General features: G+C 47.3%; 1 long non-coding RNA gene across 2 annotated transcripts in view; it reads right to left on the bottom strand.

The window, feature by feature from the left end:
* The window catches only part of LOC139048486 (uncharacterized), a 79,519-nt gene extending 74,940 nt beyond the window's left edge, over positions 1-4,579 (bottom strand). For both annotated transcript variants that reach the window (XR_011507736.1, XR_011507737.1), the window contains exon 1: positions 4,454-4,579. This is a non-coding gene — a long non-coding RNA (uncharacterized lncRNA). The remainder of the gene's footprint in view (positions 1-4,453) is intronic.
* Positions 4,580-12,375: the final 7,796 nt, after the last annotated feature.

Consider the following 12,375-nt stretch of genomic DNA (forward strand, 5'->3'; position numbering starts at 1 on the left):
AGGCCTCAGGATGGTGTTCCGGTATAGTAGAGGCACTTCCGATGCACAGGCTACATTCACGCTCATCACTGATACGCTAGTTCACGGACTTGTCTTTCAAACACGCATTCATCGGGACCTAAATGACTCACTCTAGTACCGACAATCCAGGCACTTCGAGTCCAACTGGGCACTTCTGGCTCTGCGACAGCATGTGTTGCACGGCATCGCATCATGGTTTGCACAAGGGCTGCTACGTCAGTATGGGTTTACCACATCGCCTACCAGGTCAACAAAGCGCCCTTGCGCTGAGTCGTACCCGCCGCACCAGTCAAAAGTGAAGAAGCAATTGAAGAAAGCTGGGCTAGCTCAATTTTATGCAACTTATGAATTTCAAGCGCTTCGGATGGAAAAAAAATTTAAGAGTAAAAGAGAACAGAAGTGGTAGGAGCCTGGTTTTTCAAATGATTTCATGTCAAGCGGTCGCGGAAGAAAGACCGCGAATCATAGCGCATTCGTCAGGCCACTCGTCAAAGGTGTAAGCGCAGAAAGCTAACACACAATGACAACAAGTAAAGGTTAGGGCAAACCGCTTGTTTATTTTGAGTCAATGTAGCAATTACATATAAATGAAATTGGATGAAAGAAATTATATGGTTTATAATTATTTCATTGGAATCAGTAGAACATGAAAGTGAGTTTGCATGTCCGCTTCGTGAACTCACGTGCGCTGCAGCAAAAGCGCAGGATTTGAGGGATGGCGTCCATGTTACAGGATTGCTTGGCGCATGGCGTCCTGCTGCCGAGTCGCTTGGGCGAAGGCGCGAGCATTGTGCTACGAGTGTCTGTTGCAGCCAGTTGAGTTGCGACGCGCTGAGCTTCAGGAATACGAGTGCCACAGTCCACAGCCTGCGCTACAAACACGCCGAGTTCTGCTTCATGTTGGCCTGCCTCTCATTGGACAAAAGCTAGATTCGCCCGCCGACGTCGTTGCCCTTCTGCGCCACTTAGCGCAGCCATTAGTTGATGTCATCGGGAGCATAGCGCTGGGCGGCGTGTAAGCGATGCTGATGCATGTCGACGCTAAACTTCGTAGGCGACGAGGCGTCACAGGCAATCAGACGCGAAAAAGTAACCATCTACGGAAACTGCGTCGTCAGCTAAGCAGAAGGCCTCTATCGCATGCACCTGGTTGGAGGCTCCAACGCATTGAGATTACCGAAGCGCTTCCTGTCGGTGCTCGTTAGCGTCATGATGCAGTGTTTCGCGTCACCGCTCCTACGTGGCGCTGCCGTACCTGTCAAGATGTAGCATATTAAGTGGTAGTGTTAAGGGTGCGTTGTCGAACAAAATCCGCTGTCAGCGTCCCTCGCCGACACCGAGCGTCTTCCGAGTGAAAAATCATTCCGACAAACGCAGGCCCTCCTCGTGGCTCACAGGCGTCACTAAACTAATTGAATTTCTTCGAGTAAAACGCGTCACAGAAAGATCGGAAAGTACTACTTAAAACGAGCTACAGACATGGTAGCATTCATCTATAATGGTATTATACGAGAACGCATAATTCTGGTACGCGGTAACTCAAACACAACACCCTTTTCCAGCGTGTCGCCATTCTTAGAGAGGCGCACTACGCTCGCTTCGTTGCAACAACACCGTCCAGATGGCGCTGGCCTCCGCACATGCACGGCAGCCGGGCGCGGAGGCGAAGGTGGACAGAAATATCGCTGTTCCAACGAAAAGGCGAAGCACCGATTGCAATTGCAAATTAGTAGATTGCTGCACGAAATAAGGATAGTAGAATTATCTGCTGCATGAACTAGTAATCCTTCCTTTACTAAATAAATTACCAATGACTGAAGCGTGACTCAACAAGGACGTAGGAAGAGACGGACACACGGAGACAGCGCGGTCTTTGTATGTCTGCTTCTTTCTACGTCCTTGTTCAGTCGCGCTTACACATTCTATCATGGATTCAGACCAGCTAGCCCGCCAACGTGTTTTAACTGAGTTAACCAGAGCGGTGTCACGCGCGCACAGGTAAACATGAACATGCGCAGCTCTATGAAAGCGGAAACTGTCTGTGAAAACGCTGGAGTTAGGAAACGCGGCAGAAACCGCGAGCCAATTTACCTCCGTGCATCTGTCGCTTCAACGCGTACGAAATGTCGAAAGCAGAGCGCATACGAAGCTACCAGCACTACGCGCACTCTGCAACCATCGCAGATCTCTCTGAAGATGGGGGCCTGCGCGGGTACTTACTTTAGGGACGTCGCAGACCGGTTTCTAGACACACGAGCGCCGGCAACGAGTCCTTGTAGACCAGAACACGATAGTCTGGAATCGGATGAGCTGAGCTCATATTCCGAAACCGAGCGACCGGCCGCCATCTTCCCTGAGCTGACAAGACGCGGTTCGCGTGCATGTAGCGTGTGCCTGTTACGGGGTGTTCAATGCGTAAATATGTCTATGCCCGGAACATCCAAGCACAGAACATCCTCGGGGCGTCACTGCGTCATATAGGGATGTGCATATTATGAGGGAAATGAAGCAGATTGAATGAAGAGCAACGTTTGCGACGAACACGATGTACGTCGGGAGCAGTGCCGCTGTGCCATATTCAGTCGTGCATGTCTATCCATCTCTGTGTGTGTGTATCTGTGCGTGTCTTTCTGTGTGTATTTGTCTGTCTGCGGCCCTCGATTACAAAAAGGGTTGAGGTGGGCTTTGTACAGCGGCTCTCGCCATAGAACTCCGCACCTGATTCACAAGTAAATGCCGCGAAAGTGCTCGCACCGCTACAATGATCTGACGCTCATGACAATCGAATTAATGTTTGCTAAGTATAGTCCTTGTTGAACTGGTAGCTACGCCAGGGCAAAGGACTAACTTTCCAGCTGCCACTAAAGCACAGTAATAACGCTTCGAAGTACACAAACTTGTAATTGGCTGCAACGACCGTAATTACGGGAACCATTTGTAATTATTCCTCCGCGTAATCAATGATGCGTGCCTTATTGCCGGCTGATGTAATGTTGCTGTAAATTGGAATGAAATGAATTGGCTTGAATAAAGTGCATGGTTACACAGTGGAAGAGAGGAGAAAATTTAGGAAGTAACGCCTGATGGTGTCCTCCCACCTAGGACAACAGTTTTCTCAGAAGTAATTTCAGGACACTAGAAAACAGCAAAAAAAAACATATACAAGGCTTTGCACCACTTGTGAAAGGAGTCTTGTGAATCCAGTAGATGTTAGTTCGCACTATCAGATTTGCAATAACCTGTTCAATTTGATCTTGCTTGCTCTTGTACGTATCCCAGGGCAGCAGGCTAAATTTTCCACCAGTGACAAAACAAACTCATAGAGCTAGGGAAAACTTGATTCCGGATATGTAACTGTAAGGCTGCAATTAACCCACACACTTTGAATGTAAGCTACTCATTACCCATAGCGGGCCCCTGTTGTTCGCTAAATAATAACAAGGTGGCTTGTTTAGTTAAGCGGAGACACCGGGGAATGTAACTACAGACCTCGTTTGAGGCGTGAAAATATGAAAAAAAAACGAAGGCTTGATAATTCTTTCTAACGCCTGTAATTAATCCTAGAACGTCAACATCTCGTCACAGATTAAGTTTCCCCATTTCCCCCTATTTGTATCAAATCATGAGCTCGTTTCTTCTGGCTTTATTTTAGGACAGCGCGAAACATAGTGGATAACGGCAGTATCGCAATCCGGAACAAAATAAACTTGAAGAAGTAACCTTGAACCAACTTCTCAAGATAAACAACCTGCGTCGTACAGTATGCCGCGGGGACCTGTAGAATCAGCTACACGTCTCGTACAATGCACAGAACTAGAGGAAGATGAGCACTTACTGATAATGTCCAAAGGACATAAGTAACATCAACTCTTTAAACTTTGTTTAGATGTGACGGATGAAACAACCCAACTTTTTTAAAATTTCTGCAGGAAAACTTATGCGTCTTATAAAATGTTCCACAAGGGACCAAGAACAAGGCCTTAGGCATTTTCATTTAACCCTATTTGGTCCCCACAATTCAAAGTTCGCCTCCACGTAGTCCTTACAATTGCCCGCAATTTTTTGAAAGATCCGTCTTTTTCGGTTTAGTTTTGTCAGGAAAGACCGAGAATTGGCTTATAACGTTTTCTGAGCGCTTGTAATCCCAATGAAATCTCTGCTGTTAAAAAATACGAGCCTAATGTTTTCGCCGGAGTTGCCACCGACACCTCGAATTGCATCTAGGAGCGAACAGCATTGGCAGAACAGAGCAGAACAAGAGTGAGGGTAGCAGCTAAGCGCAGGGCTATGCTGTCAGCCTAACAGCATATGAATAGCGATGCCTAACAGTTCGTTTTATCGTACGTTCGGGAAGATGGCGGATGGCACTTTGCTGCAAGTGGATCGATTGCTCTTGGGATTTTAGAAGCGAAGCTTTTCGTTGCAAACTCACCGCGTTTTCGTGACCGTGGCTGCTGCGTGGCTGTTTTCTAGCCGAACAGAGAAACCACTCACAGTGGAGGACCCATGCTGCGCGCTCTACTGGGTTCCTCCCGGCAGCACGAGGTGGCGCTGGCCTCTGAAAACCGTGAAAATGTTGTTTATTTAGAAAAAGATAGCTAGAACAATCGCGAAAATAGTAACAAGAGCTTGATGGAGCTACCCACCGCCTATTTCTAAGAGCACGCTCATAGCAACCAACCAATCATCCATTCGCGGCGGTTAAAAATGCAAACAAAAAGAACCAGAAAGCTCAGCTTCGCACACCGCAGGCAGCGGCTGCGGCATCGCATTAGCCGCTTCAGCAAGCCTGAATGATGCCTTCGGTATCAATTTGTCTGGACATTCAGTAAACACAAACTCCTCTTTCGACTCTTTATGCCCTCAGACAAAGCTTCGCTGTCTATATAGATTGCAACTGGTTGTGTCTGCTGCATTTTTAATATCTGCTATTACCTTCTAGGAGGTAACATTTTCGACAGCTGGCTGTGTTAGACGTCGCATAGACAATATTTATAAGAAGTGACCGCGCGCACTTTCCAGCTGACAAAGAAAGAAATTACGCCACGGCTTTGTCGCTGCAATTCTCTGTGCGTCTCTCATCGTACTGCGGCGAGGAGCCGCGTTTCGCTGTTAGTAGCCCGCTAAGCAAGAAGGGGAGAGGCGGTGATATCGACTAGCTGGAGTGCGTTTAATTTTAAACCCGTTTTCTTGAAGACTTTTTCTCTTAACTTAACGACAACTTTACACGTCAAGGTTGCCCCAAGATAAACGAAAATATTTATGAATTAGTCGTGAAGGGTAATGCGCGCATCTTTAATCTCATAATTAAAAACAGAGTTTCTGCATGGCGGAAGATCTTGGAAATGCGCTTTGTGTTCCTGCGTAGTAGATTGATAAGGAACGTGACCGGAACTTCCTTAGGGCCGCCCTCCCACTTCTGTTGTCGATAAAGCGAAAGCGTCTTAGGTTTTTTCCTAGAGGTATGCGTTCACACTGAACTGTGGTGCACGTCGCTTTCGGTGCACCATGTGGCCTTGTTGCCTCATGAAACCTTCGCTTACATCAGTTTCATTAGTGCATCCGAGTCGCACGCTTTCTTCTACTGAGAAAGTGTCTCCTCCTCTAGTATGTTCATGCAGAGATGGCAGCTAGGAGAGCTAACGTCGTGCCTTACCAAAGTACAAGCACTCTGGGACTTTGCTAAAGATGGCAACAGCTTACATTTTTCCGGCCGAAATTCTTCTTGTTGCTATCAGATGTTACTTGCACAAAAAGTGAATAAAAGAGCTCGTATAACTGAGGAAGTTTCTTGAAAAAGCTGTAATTTCGCTTTACTACAGAGCAAGTTTAATGGTGTTTTTTAAGTGGAATCTGAAGCAATCCCCGTGATAAAAGTGGGGGTGTTCAAGATACCTAGGCGTGAACGATCCCTACGCCGTTGGCTCCGTATCGCACACGCGGTTTACAGTCAGATTTATGTTCGACACGAGACTATCAGAAACAGGTGAACAGGCCCCATTGCCTCAAGTAGTTTCAAGAACGCTACTACTACGCCATTCGGTATGCTCATAATTTTTTCATGAGAAATAGTCCTATAGACAAAGTTGCGATCGGTATTCTTTCCACACGCTGATGACGTTACAGTGTCTACACTACATCATGAATTAGAGCTAGGTAAGCTGGTATGCCCTCAGGTAAACGGAAATTGTGTCACGAGCACTAATTTCTACCCCGGTGCTGGGTATGCGAAACTTCGACAGGAAAAAAAAATGAAGCGTGCTTCCATGGCAACGGCTTTCTTGACGCGCTAGGATCAAACGCCATCTCGCTTGTCGCCTGCTATGTGCTCGACGAGCGCGCGTCCTTCTCTGCAGGCGCCAACGGAAACCAACACCATCTGCATTTATTTCGATTTCGTTTGAAACATCCTTCTGCTTCTAATTTTCTTTCCTTACTCACAGGACATGCGCAACGCAATTGTGTGAAAACTTATATTTTTCTGTTGAAGATGCGCGGGCTGGTATGCCATGCACTGTAAACACAAATTAGCCCATATGGGCGTTTTAGCAGCTGACATCCCCTTTTACCTCCCGAGCCCAAAATGCGTACCTCCACGAAAGGTAGTAAAATGGGCTGAAACCTTCATTTTTCTCGGGTCGCCAGGAATCGGAGTATCGTAATGGTGAAACGGGCGTTTGTAAGGAAGGGACCGCACGCAGTTTATAATGGGAGCTTAAAAATATGCCCATTCAACCCTCTGCGGCGGTCTTCCACCCAGGTGTTGCACGTAAGCGGCAATTGTAAACTCGGTGAAGAACCGGTGTCAGGCTCTACGTCCGACGGCCGTTATCCGTAATTTCATTGCCCGGACCACCTTGAACAGATAATTTCTGTCACGTGCCAGCGTGCGAACCAATGCGTGGACCAATGAGCGGAGAGAATCATCCCCAGCCGACTGCAGTCTGCACTGTCAACATGCGGGTCAGCTTGCTGAGCGACATAGTCCATTTGTTATTATTATCGTCGAATTACAGGCTTGTTAAGGCACTCGGTATAACATTTTCAACCAAGTGTGAAGCCACCTGGAGTATCTGCAAGTGAATTTCTACATGGAAGTGGATATTGTGGCGAAAAGACGTGGCGATGAGTGGTGTGTAGTGCAGTCTTTTGTAGAACGAAGCGCATCTGGCAGATGCCGTGGCCGTGACTCGCATATAAGGATTCGTTCGTGTGCAGGTAACTACGATTGCTACCTTCGTGAGCCTGCGCAACAACATGATGAGAGCAAATGAGTGATAACTTTTGGACTATCGTATCAGTACATGTACTCGCATGGCCGATATGCTTTCCTTTTCTTCCCTTTGACCTACGTGTTGCCGAATAAAGAATGTACTACATTGTATAAATAGAGTGACTTGTTCAACAAATATTTTGAGAAACTTGTTTCGCGCAATAATCCTCAAACATATGCGTTCGTGGTCAAGTGGTATGAAGTTTGCCGTGACAGTTGCAGTGTCTATAGTGCCGTCAATGTCGGAGCGACGATAGCTTTTCACGTTACCCTAAGGCACGTTATTCACCGCATTCTGAATGTGGGCGCGGCGAAAATGCGGCGGTGCGCTAAACTTGAATTTCTAATATGCGAACCTTGTCGCGCATTCGAAAACAAGGCGAACTGGGGTCGCCGTTGCGCCTACACAGCTTGCAAGCTAGATCGCGTATTTCAGAGTACTCGACGTTCGCCTAAATAACAAAGATGTACTACTAACTGTTTTAATTGATGACTGCTATTCATTGTGCACGCATGCAAATCATAAGCGCCATAATATTTGTTGCCAAAATTGCAGAAATACATTCGCATTTTACATATTCTAATAATATACTACGTTTTTTCGGTATAATATGTCAAACATCAATAAACTTCTCCCCACGGAAACTGTATAAAGTGTACCTATATGCAAGTAATCACCAGTCACTATAAGCAGGTCTTTTTGTAGAGTAACATTGCAGTATACGTTATTAGTAGCTGCTTTGCAAGAAACACATCTTGCGTGGGGACTGTCACAAATAATGGTCAGCCATGGGCTCACTCGAACACAGCCTGCATGAAATCCATCATTAAAAACAGCCAACCACAACTATGCTCCAATGCAAGAGCAGTTGCATCCGCCTATAAGTGCAGTCCTGTCTGGCTTTTGTTAATGACAGTCTCAATGCAGGCAGCGATAGAGAGAGGCTGTGGCTCCTTGATGTTAGTGATGGCTCCCATGCCGCCTGTGTTAGAGCAACACAGCACATCTTGCATAGAAGCTGTCACTAACAGCGGTCAGCCACGGGCTCACTTGAACACAGCCTGCGTGAAAGCCATCATTAAGAACAACCAGCCACAAATTAATTATCCTCAAATGCAAGAGCAGTTAGTTGCTGCCGCCTATAAGTGCAGTCTTGGCTGGCTTGTCTTAATGAGAGTCTCAACTCAGGTTGTGATAGAGAGAGGCTGTAGCTCGTTGTTAGTGATGGCTCCCATGCAGCCTGTATTACAGCAACACAGCACATTTTGCATACAGGATCTGTTCTGAAAGTAGTAGGACCGGCTTTTTCGTTGGCGAACGGGCGGACGAGAGGCGGTCTGTGCGCGCAGGATCGGTGAAGGGGGATATTGGGAACGCTGGGAAAAATCGGCAGTCGGCTCTCGGCCGTTGCAGGTCGCTTGTACTGTGAACCCCTGTCGAAACGCCTCGTTACGGATCGAGAATCATGGAGCCTTTACTGGAGCAGCGATACGCGATCAAGTTTGGTGTAAAGCTTGGTAAAATGGGCGAAGGGTCTCACAACATGATTAAGGAGGCCTGTGGTGATGCTGTCATGGCTAGATCAGGCGTTTTTCAGTGGCACAAGCTGTTCTGAGAAGGTAGGGAAAGAATGGAAGACTACGACCGCTCCGGACGCACTTCGACCATCAAGACCAATGAAAATGTGTCGCGAGTGCAAAATTTACTGAACAGTGATCGTAGGATGAGTATCACAATGATTGCTGATGACTTGAGCGTTCCTCAAACCCAAGATTATGAGATCGAGACAGTGAGGAAAGTGTACACGAATTTCATGCCGTGGTTGTGTTGTCAGAGGAGCAAAAGGCAACTGGAGAGCGATCTGCCAGGATCTTTTTCACCATGTGAATAAGGACCCCGACTTTTTGGACAATGTAGTGACTGGTGATGTGACCTCGGTGTTTGATTACGCCCCGGAGAGCAAGCGGCAAAGCTCAGAATGGCACACCCCTTCTTCCCCACGCCCCAAGAAAGCATGCATGAGCAAATCCAAGCAAAAGTCCATGCTCATTTGCCTTTTTTATCAACATGCATGCAGTCATCCACAAAGAGTTAGTACCACCCCGGACCAACAGTTAATGCAGTTTTTTTTTGCGTGGAAGTCCTCAAAAGAGTGCGAAAAAGCATTGTTCGTGCCCGCCCAGCCATCGCCAGCAATTGGCGGCTGCACCAAGACAACGCGCCAAGACACACACAGCTTTCCACGTAGTGATCTTGCCCAGCACAAGGTGGCAACGCTGCCTCAGCGGCCCTACAGCCTCTACTTGGCCCCGCCAGTCTTTTCTTCTATTCCCGAGAATAATATCGACGCTCAAAGTGTAGCATCACGAATCGATAGAGGCGGTTCAACATGCTGTCGCGATGAAGCTAAACAGCATTCCGGTCCAGGCGTACCTCAAGGCGTATGAAAACAGGAAAACTCGTTGGCAGCAGTGTGTAGACACGGAAGCGTGCTACATTTAAAAATTCTAATCGTTTGTACTATTCTCATGAATAAAAAAAAAACTGAGTCCTACTACTTTCAGAATGTAGGAGCTGTCACTAACAACGGTCAGCCATGGGCTCATTTGAACACAGCCTGCGTGAAAGCCATTATTAAGAATAGCCAGCCACAACTATCCGCGAATGCAATAGCAGTTGCTTGCTTCCGCCTATAAGTGCAGTCTTGGCTGGCTTTTGTTAATGATACTCTCAATTCAGGTTGTGATAGAAAGAGGCTGTGGCTCATTGTTGTTAGTGATAGCTCCCACGCAGCCTGCGTTACAGCAACACAGCACTTCTTGAATGGGAGCAGCCACTAACAATGGTCAGCCACGGGCTCACTCAAACACAGCCTGCGTAAAAGCCAGCCACAACTATGCTCAAATGCAAGAGCAGTTGCTTCCGCGTATAAGTGCAGTCTTGGCTGGCTTTTGTTAATGACAGTCTCAATTCAGGTTGTGATAGAGAGAGGCTGTGGCTCGTTGTTGTTAGTGATGGCTTCCACGCAGCCTGCATTACAGCAAAACAGCACTTCTTGAATGGTGGCTTCCACGCAGCCTGCATTACAGCAAAACAGCTCTTCTTGAATGGGAGCAGCCAGTAACAACGGTCAGCCACGGGCTCACTCAAACACAGCCTGCGTAAAAGCCATCATTAAGAAAAGCCAGCCACAACTATGCTCGAATGCAAGAGCAGTTGCTTCCACCTATAAGTGCAGTCTTGGCTGGCTTTTGTTAATGACAGTCTCAATTCAGGTTGTGATAGAGAGAGGCTGTGGCTTGTTGTTAGTGATGGCTTCCATGAGGCCTGCATTACAGCAACACAGCACTTCTTGCATGGGAGCCGTCATTAGGAAGGTTCAGCCATGGGCTCACTCACACACAGCTTGCGTGAAAGCCATCATTAAGAAAAGCCAGCCACAACTATGCTCGAATGCAAGAGCAATTGCTTCCGCGTATAAGTGCAGTCTTGGCTGGCTTTTGTTAATGACAGTCTCAATTCAGGTTGTGATAGAGAGAGGCTGTGGCTTGTTGTTAGTGATGGCTTCCATGCAGCCTGCATTACAGCAACACAGCACTTCTTGCATGGGAGCACCCACTAACAATGGTCAGCCACGGGCTCAAAACATAGCCTGCGTAAAAGCCATCATTAAGAAAAGCCAGCCACAACTATGTTCAAATCCAAGAGCAGTTGCATCTGCCTATAAGTGCAGTCTTGGCTGGCTTTTGTTAATGACAGTCTCAATTCAGGTTGTGATAGAGAGAGGCTGTGGCTCGTTGTTGTTAGTGATGGCTTCCACGCAGCCTGCATTACAGCAAAACAGCACTTCTTGAATGGTGGCTTCCACACAGCCTGCATTACAGCAAAACAGCACTTCTTGAATGGGAGCAGCCACTAACAACGGTCAGCCACAAGCTCACTCAAACACAGCCTGCGTAAAAGCCATCATTAAGAAAAGCCAGCCACAACTATGCTCGAATGCAAGAGCAGTTGCTTCCACCTATAAGTGCAGTCTTGGCTGGCTTTTGTTAATGAAAGTCTCAATTCAGGTTGTGATAGAGAGAGGCTGTGGCTTGTTGTTAGTGATGGCTTCCATGCAGCCTGCATTACAGCAACACAGCACTTCTTGCATGGGAGCCGTCATTAGGAAGGTTCAGCCATGGGCTCGCTCACACACAGCTTGCGTGAAAGCCATCATTAAGAAAAGCCAGCCACAACTATGCTCGAATGCAAGAGCAGTTGCATCTGCCTATAAGTGCAGTCTTGGCTGGCTTTTGTTAATGACAGTCTCAATTCAGGTTGTGATAGAGAGAGGCTGTGGCTCGTTGTTGTTAGTGATGGCTTCCACGCAGCCTGCATTACAGCAAAACAGCACTTCTTGAATGGTGGCTTCCACGCAGCCTGCATTACAGCAAAACAGCTCTTCTTGAATGGGAGCAGCCAGTAACAACGGTCAGCCATGGGCTCACTCAAACACAGCCTGCGTAAAAGCCATCATTAAGATAAGCCAGCCACAACTATGCTCGAATGCAAGAGCAGTTGCTTCCACCTATAAGTGCAGTCTTGGCTGGCTTTTGTTAATGACAGTCTCAATTCAGGTTGTGATAGAGAGAGGCTGTGGCTTGTTGTTAGTGATGGCTTCCATGAAGCCTGCATTACAGCAACACAGCACTTCTTGCATGGGAGCCGTCATTAGGAAGGTTCAGCCATGGGCTCACTCACACACAGCTTGCGTGAAAGCCATCATTAAGTACAGCCAGCCACAACTATGCTCGAATGCAAGAGCAGTTGCTTCCACCTATAAGTGCAGTCTTGGCTGGCTTTTGTTAATGACAGTCTCAATTCAGGTTGTGATAGAGAGAGGCTGTGGCTCGTTGTTGTTAGTGATGGCTTCCACGCAGCCTGCATTACAGCAAAACAGCACTTCTTGAATGGGAGCAGCCACTAACAACGGTCAGCCACGGGCTCACTCAAACACAGCCTGCGTAAAAGCCATCATTAAGAAAAGCCAGCCACAACTATGCTCGAATGCAAGAGCAGTTGCTTCCACCTATAAGTG

Source organism: Dermacentor albipictus, chromosome 8 (assembly GCF_038994185.2).
Source record: "Dermacentor albipictus isolate Rhodes 1998 colony chromosome 8, USDA_Dalb.pri_finalv2, whole genome shotgun sequence".
NCBI classification, from domain to species: domain Eukaryota; kingdom Metazoa; phylum Arthropoda; class Arachnida; order Ixodida; family Ixodidae; genus Dermacentor; species Dermacentor albipictus.